At 41.6% G+C, this 8,357-nt stretch overlaps 1 non-coding gene across 1 annotated transcript; it reads right to left on the reverse strand.

The window, feature by feature from the left end:
- Nucleotides 1-991: 991 nt before the first annotated feature.
- Nucleotides 992-1,064, reverse strand: TRNAG-CCC (transfer RNA glycine (anticodon CCC)). Its single transcript has one exon. It is a non-coding gene; the product is annotated as a tRNA-Gly (tRNA).
- Between the last annotated feature and the right edge of the window lie 7,293 nt (nucleotides 1,065-8,357).

Below are 8,357 nucleotides of genomic sequence, written 5' to 3' on the forward strand. Positions count from 1 at the left end.
CCAAGCAGAATCTCAGAGATGGGGGACACCTGTGTGATGGTCATTCATTTCCAACAAGTATCACCTGATACAAAATGTAGAAAAGATAGCATGCACACACACACATACACCAGCATCTCACTTATGAATATGGATGAAAACATTTAAATATAATGCCAGCAGTAATAAAAGAAAAATGCAGCATGACCCAGCAGAGTTTATTTTAGGAGTGAAAGAGAGAGGGTCTGTCTACATGGGCCTGGCTGAACTGGATGGAATGGAAACATTTGCTTTGCTCAACCTTCTGTATCTCATCCAAACACTTGTATATCATAAAGTCAGAAATAGTGGCCCTCCACTTTAGCAACCAACAATGACATAAATCTGTGAAGACACTTCTCTCAACTGAAATGCACTCTGTAGGAGTAAGGAACTCCTGAGCACACAGGACCCCAGGCTGGGTGTTGTTTACGACAAGACATTTAAGACAGGGTTTCTCTTCTCCTAGAAAGCTACGAAAAGATGCAAACAACATCAAGTGTAAAGGCCCACCAGCCAGACTGACCATGTTTAGAGCTGAGAGGGAGAGAAGATACTCTCCAGGCCTTGTCTGTTGCAGAGAAACCAAATAATTGCGTTTTCTCTCTGGGGCCCTGGGAGGCTGCTTTTCCCAGCCCTCACTGCTTCTTGGAGGAGTCAGATAACAGTTCTGGTCCCTGGACTAAGGGCAGGAGTGATGCATGCCACTGTTAACTTTGGCCCTTAAGTGTTCTTCAGGGTCCCACTGTCTCTCCCCTATTCGTGCAAAGAATAAACAAATGTCAGTTGTCACATACACACACTCCAAAAGAAAAAAAAGCCAAATAGTTTTCCAATCTCCTATTTTTTTTTTTAATTTATTTATTTGGCTGTGTCAGGTCTTAGTTGCGACACACATCTTTGATCTTCATTGCAGCATGCAGGATCTCTAGCTTCAGCATGTGAACTCTCAGTTGTGATGTGTGGGCTCTAGTTCCCTGACCAGGAATTAAACCTGGGCCCTCTGCATTGGGAGAGCAGAGTCTTAGCCACTGGACCAGCAGGGAAGTCCCCCCGCCCCTCCTATTTTCTTAATCTATTCATTCATTTAAACAGTGTTAGTTATTTGCCCATTATATGTTAGGAGCTGTACTCTCATGGAGCTTACATTCTAAGATGACTGGTAAATTCTAGGAGTTTTTCCATTTTATTTTGTTATTCAGAAGTCCCTTATTGGATCTATTTATTCAGTTTTCTAATTACTTAATATCACTCTTCAGCCTGACTGCTTTATTGTTTCCTCCTTGCCTTGTTTTGTTGCTTTTTAAAAAATTCCATATATTGGTTAATTTTTCATCTCCTCTTGTTTAATAATAACACTATTTAAGGGTACACATGAAATCATTTCATGCACACATTTAAAGTTTGTTAAATTATCTGAATACCCGTGAATGGGTATTCCTCAGTATTACCAGTCCTATGACTTACACAGAGGATGTAGTCAAGTTGGAAAACTGTCTGCAGGAGTTCCAAAACTCAGGCAGAGAACACGTGAATGATTTTAAAATTTTCTCAACTATTGACAAAGGAATGAAAAGCACTGTTTGTTTTTTAAAAATCAATATGATCAATACACTCCACGAGTGATTCTAGGTTTTATCAAGATGTATGTGGCTCTCGCTTTCATTTTAGAGCCAAGTCTCTATATTTATTTACTTATAAGCAGTCCCTTATAGCTCAGTCGGTAAAGATTCTGCCTGCAATGTGGGAGACGTGGGTTCAATTCCTGGGTTGGGAAGATCCCCTGGAGATGGAAATGGCAACCCACTCCAGTATTCTTGTCTGGAGAATCCCATGGACAGAGGAGCCTGGCAGATTACAGTCCATGGGGTTGCAAAGATTTGGACAGGACTGAGCAACTAACAGTTTCACTTCTGAATGCATCTTTATCCACTCAGACTGCTAATATAAAGTACAGCAGGAATGCATCACAACCATATGCTACAGAAAACTCCTGGCCCACCTGTGATTATATCACCCAACCCTTCTTCCCTCTCAACAACAGAAAGTGTAGAAACAATAACCAGCTTGCTTTTGATGAAGCTTAACTGGTAAAAGTCAAAGAGCTGAGGTCACTGGGAGAGCTGGGCAGTGCACATAGTGAGTACTTAGTACATTTTTGGTGAATTAACCAAACAATTGAATTCTGACTTCAAGTCACCTGCTCCTTCTACTTGATGCCCTCACAGCTGCGAGGCTCAAGTGAGAAACACGTGAAAGAGCTTGGCAAACTGCCACGTCAGTACCACTATTAGGGTTTTAATGCTCCGTATTGGAGAAGGAAATGGCAACCCACTCCAGTGTTCTTGCCTGGAGAACCCCAGGGACCGGGGAGCCTGGTGGGCTGCCGTCTATGGGGTCACACAGAGTCGGACACGACTGAAGCGACTTAGCAGTAGCAGCAGCAGCGTTGTGACCCTAAGGCGTAATGCTCGACAGCACCGCCAGAGGGCGGCAGCCCCGCTCTGCTGCTCTGAAAAAATATTCCATGGGATTTTCCAGGCAAGAGTACTGGAGTGGGTCGCCATTTCCTTCTCCATGAAAACCCTCAGTGAATACGTTTTACATGGGAAAGGAAATACTCTTGTTCTACCTAAAGCTTATTAAAAGAATTTTGTTCTCGGTACTCTGCAAGATCCCCTCATCTTCCAGTTCATTTCAGTTCAGCCGGTCAGTCGTGTCTGACTCTGTGACCCCATGGACTGTAGCATGCCAGGCTTCCCTGTCCATCATCAACTCCCAGATCTCGCTCAAACTCGTGTCGTGGAGTCTGTGATGCTATCCAACCATCTTATCCTCTGTCTTCCCCTTCTCCTCCTGCCTTCAGTCTTTCCCAGCATCAGGGTCTTTTCCAATGAGTCAGTTCTTCGCATCAGGTGCTGCAAAATGGCTTAGAAAGTGAGTCACAGTAGGGTCTCACCCATTCCCTGCTCAACAGATAGGGCTGCAGAAAGTGTTTATTTCTTCCTTAGGTTAATCAGCTTTGGAGAAATAGATCAGTGGATCAATGGTCTGCGATGGGACAAACATTGATGTGTGCCTTTGTTTCCCCAAACATTTTAGGATAAATTATCTCCTGGAACATGATCTCATGAAAATAATTAACACTGGTTTGGCAATTACTTCGTATCAAGCCCTGTTCTTATTGCTTCATGCGAGGTAGGTATGATAATTATCTCCATTTTATGCATGAGGAAACTAGCAAAAAGAGGTTAGGTATTTAAGGTAAGGTTGTTCAGCTAGAAAGGGGAAGAATAGTTTGGCTTTAGAATGTGTACTCTTAACCACCGAACTATGCTACCCTTCAAAAATGATGGCTTTTCCCCAAATCCCATAACTGGGGCTAGATTGCTGGGGCAGTTTTGCACCTAACTCTGTACATGGCTTCATACTGAAGGCATGGATTATTTTCAAATTATCAAAAGGATTCCTAGTAATTCAGTTTGTAAGGAGGAAAGTCTGAAATGCAAGGCAGACACTCAACTTCGTGTGTGCATGCTCACCCATGCTAAGGCAGTGTCTGACTCTTTGCAACCCCATGGACTGTAGCCCACCAGACTTCTCTCTCTGTGGAATTTCCCAGGCAAGAACGCTAGAGTGGGTCACCACTTCCTCCTCCAGGGGATCTTCCCAACCCAGGGATCAAACCTGTGTCTCCTACATTGGCAAGTGGATTCTTTACCACTGAGCCACCTAGGAAGCCCTAAGAACTCAGGGATGATATTAATTGAGGCATAGCCTTCCATGAAGTTGAAATTATGTAGCTGAAATTTCTTTTAAGGGGAATCATGACAGCTTTCAGAGTAGATCGTTACAGACTTTGGAACTCTCACAAGAATGTTAAGGGCAAAGCTGCTGTGCCTCACTGACTTGTCTGAGTCTCTACTGGCAGAGCTAGAATTTGAATCCAAGGACCTAAAATTCCCAGTGCCAAGTGCAGAACTCTTTATAACAAAGCTTCCCCCTTCACAATAAAATTCTCTTTCTTCCTGGCTGTCTTCCAGGGCCTTCAGCGTTCTCGAGAGAAAAAAAGTGGAGACGTTTCTCTCAATGTGAACTTAGCAAAATAGATGAAAGAGCTTCCCCAGGTCCCCATGCACTTTAATAGGACTTTGTGCCTCCCTTGGTTCCTTCTGTTAGTGATCATACAAATGTTTCAGATTTGCGGCAAGCATGGAGAAAGCGCTCAGATTTTGCCTACTGGCAAGCTAACTAGTTCACCTGCTGAAGTTTAATGGATGCTGGTAGAAAACCCAAACCTCCTGGGTCGGAGACAAAGGACAGTTCATTATTCATAGCAAAACTGTGTTGCCAGACTCAGCATTTTTTGCACCAGCTCCCTAAGCTCCAGCTTCCAAAGGGTAATAGAAAAAGACCAGATGATACCTGTGAATCCAGCAGATTGTGTCCCAGGAGAAAAACTCTGACCTGAATCTTCTAGAATGGGCAGTAAACATAACAATTCTTTGCTCCAGAGAGAGACCTTGTATTCATCATACTGGGCAGCAGATTTGCCTGTCCTTTGCTCCCATGAGAAACTCTGTCAAGGCTGTTCTCTGCACAGGTATCTTTGAACAGATAGTCTGCCACAACAGCCCGTCATTGCCTCTATTTGCAAGATATGCAGAGTGGTTGAGAGACCCTGGAGCTGGCCTGAGATCCATGGAGGCTGGTTTCCTACTCACATGAATATATGAAAACCAACCCTATTCAAGTTACTGAATGTTCTGCTATTTTCAAAATGTCTAAGTTAGCTGAATTACTCGACAATCAGACGTGAGTTTCATGTTGTTTCAATAAAGCCTTACAACAAGGAAGCTGATTTTTGACCTACCTGTACTCAGTACTAATGGGAGAATCCTGGTAATTTTTAAAAGTATTTTTCTAAGTATTTCATTCTTCCAATGAAAGAAAAAAAGTATTTCGTTTAACACACAAGGGCATGTGAAATATTTTCTTGTTTAGGTAGTGTCATGGAGCAGGAAAGATCAGCGATGACCCGATTTCTTGGTACCCAAATCAGCAACACATATTTTCATGTTCAGTACAGCATTTGAGAGGTACTGTCATGCTGATATGTGTAAATAACTCCCATGTACAGTAATCATTTATGTTAATATAGTTCATCTATATGATAAGAGAAAAGATACCATCATAAGTATTAAAAGATTAAAATCCTATGTAAATAGTTTTAATTGATGATTAGAATTTTGGCCATTTATGCAACAATTTCCTTTCTGTTTCTTTTGTTGTTGTTCAGGTACTAAGTCATGTCTGACTCTTTGCGACCCCATGGACTTCAGTATGCCAGGCTCCTCTGTCTTCCACTATCTCCTGGAGTTCAAATTCATGTTCATCGAGGTGGTCATGCTATCTAACCATCTCACCCTCTGCGGCCCACCCCCTTCTTTTGCCTTCGATCTTTCCCAGCATCAGGATCTCTTCTGTGAGTCAGCTCTTCTCATTAGGTGGCCAAAGTAGTGGAGGTTCAGCTTCAGCATCAGTTCTTCCAAGAACATTCAGGGTTGATTCCCTTTGGATTGACTGGTTTGATCTCCTTGCAGTCCAAGGGACTCTCAACAGTATATTCCAGCACCACAGTTCAAAAGCATCAATTCTTTGGCACTCAGTCTTCTTTATGGTCCAACTCTCACATCCGTACATGACGACTGGAAAAACCATAGCTTTGGCAATACGAACATTTGTCAGTGAAGTGGTGTCTCTGCTTTTCTGTTTCCTAGTTTTGAATAACATCAGCTACCATTTGTCACGCACCTTATTATTCAGATAATTTGCATATTTAATCTCATTTGAATTTTAATGAACGTCTATGAAGGAATGAGACACGCCCAGATTCAGATCTACCTGCCTGGTATATTTCTATTGCATTTCTCTGCTTTATTGTTACCTGGCCCACTTCTTGGCCTGGAGTATGGATTTCCAAGAGGATCCGAAAGCATTTTCCTCCAGGTTGCTAAGTCAGTTGTCTGTCTCTTTCACTTGGACACGCTGGCATTCTCATCCGTGTTCACTTCTCCACAGCTCAGGAACACTATGGATCTTAGAGATGGAAGGGATCCCAGGAGTCTCCAATACCAGAGCATCCCCAGTGGATGCCCATCTGCTTTCTGCTTTGGTGGTTCTTCGGTTGGAAGCGCTTGTGATTAAAAGTTTTAAAAATGTTTCTCTCTGCTGTCCTTTGGCAACGTGCACACATTGTTCCTTGTCTGCTCTTAATTTGCTTCCTCTTCTAGAAGGACTTCTCATAAAATCAAAGAAGAACGTTTCCAAAGAAGTATGCTGAAAAAGGGCAGTAATCCAGGAAGTTTTTATATCTTTAAGTATATTATTAAATATATTAAAATATAATTGCTCACTTCTCAAGCACTGATTCAGGTTAAACCATGTCAAGAAATTATTCTAAATCATACTGGAAGGACTGGGAGCCAACTTGAGAGAGATGCTGATTGGTGCTAATCTACTTTCTATGATGCATCGAACACATTATTCAAGTTTGTAGCTTCAGCAGAAACCCAATATTGAATAAATATCGGGTAAGCGTTTTTAAATGCTTCAGGGCAACAGTGTCATTCTTACTTACATTTTTACTTTAAGCTATGCAGCAGATTTAGTGGGTGGTCCAGTAAGTAATTGTCCTCCCAGAAGCCACCATCTATAGCTGTTAACATTCCTTTCTGTGACCTTTAGCCTCTGAGCCATCTACTTTTTCTGAGTGCTTTTTTTTTCCATTTCAGATACACTCAGATCCAGGACAAAGTACCAAGAAATTTGAAAGTATCATTTAGGAAAGTTGTTTTTTTTACTTTGTACTTTAGAATTACATCTTTTCTTTCTTTCTTTCTTTCTTTCTTTTTTGGTATTTTTAGGCAAGTGTAGTGGACTGGATACTGTCCCCTAAAAATTCACGTTCATCCAGAACCTCAGAGTGTGACCTTTCGGGAAATTTGTAGATTAATTAGTTAAAGATCTGAAGATGAAATCCTCTTGGGTTTAAGCTGGACCTTGAATCCTGTAACTAGAATCCCTTTAAGAGGAGGAGAGGACACAGGGAGACCTGCAGCGCAGAGGGCGGTGTAAAGAAAGAGGTAGAGACGGGATAAGTACAAGCAAAGCACCACCAGGGATTGCTGGCAGTCACTGGAAGTAGCAGAGCGGCATGGAGTGATTTTTTTCCTTACAGGACCCAAGCCACCAACCCTACTGACACCTTGGTTTCGGACTCCAGTCTCCAGAACGACGAGAGAATACATTTCTGTTATTTTCAACCCCTGAGTTAGTAGCAATTTGTTATGATGACTGTCCTAGGAAATTAGTACAGTGCTGTAACAACAAACAGTTTAAAACTGATGAAGCATAAGTGTTTATCAATAAACGGTGTCCTAATCAAACAGGATACTTTGAGAAAAGGAAGAAGGAATGGCTGGAGGATGTTACTTAGTGTGAAAATGGGCTGCTGCCTTAACTAAAAAACATCTTTCTTCATAAAGAGGGGACTGCCTGTTGTGTTCTCTCTGCTCTTCTCCACAGCCCTGACCGCATTGTATTGCGGTGATTTGTCTTCCTCAAGGGCCCTTTCTTAGTCTCAGATGAGGCTCTGTGTCCTAGCAGAGGGGCTGGTGCATAAGTCACAATAAGTACTCAATAGATAGAGGGACATGCATCCAGGTGCAGGCCTCATGGGCACCTGTTTTCCTGGCATAATTATTAATACTGTCTTCTTTCTGGATGTAGAGAATAGATTTGTGGTTATCAAGGGGGAGAGGAGAGAGGAAGGGAAGAATCGGAAATTTGAGGTTAGCAGATGCAAACTATTATTTTCATATACAGGATGGATAAACAACAAGTTCCTACTGTACAGCACAGGGAACTATATTCAATATCCTGTGATAAACCATGATGGAAAAGAATACGAAAAAGAATAGAGATATATATGTATAGCTGAATCACTTTTCTGTACAGTAGAAATTACCACAACATTGTAACAACATTGTATTATATTGTATACTGCAATAAAATTATTTTTTAAATATCAAATAGTGTTCTCTTTCATATTCAGAACTGTCCCATTTGGATGAAAAGCTATCCTATTAATTTATGCTGTTGCACATACAGAATAGATGATTTTGGAAATACTGTTATGAGTCTATTTGAAAAATGGCAGAGCCAAGATTTTCCCTTTTTATTGTAAAATTTACACATGTAATTAATACATCCAGAATAATCCTATTAAAGTGATTTCAGTTCAGGTCAGTCACTCAGTCGTGTCCGACTCTTTGTGA

The sequence above is a fragment of the Budorcas taxicolor genome, chromosome 5 (genome assembly GCF_023091745.1).
Source record: "Budorcas taxicolor isolate Tak-1 chromosome 5, Takin1.1, whole genome shotgun sequence".
NCBI classification, from domain to species: domain Eukaryota; kingdom Metazoa; phylum Chordata; class Mammalia; order Artiodactyla; family Bovidae; genus Budorcas; species Budorcas taxicolor.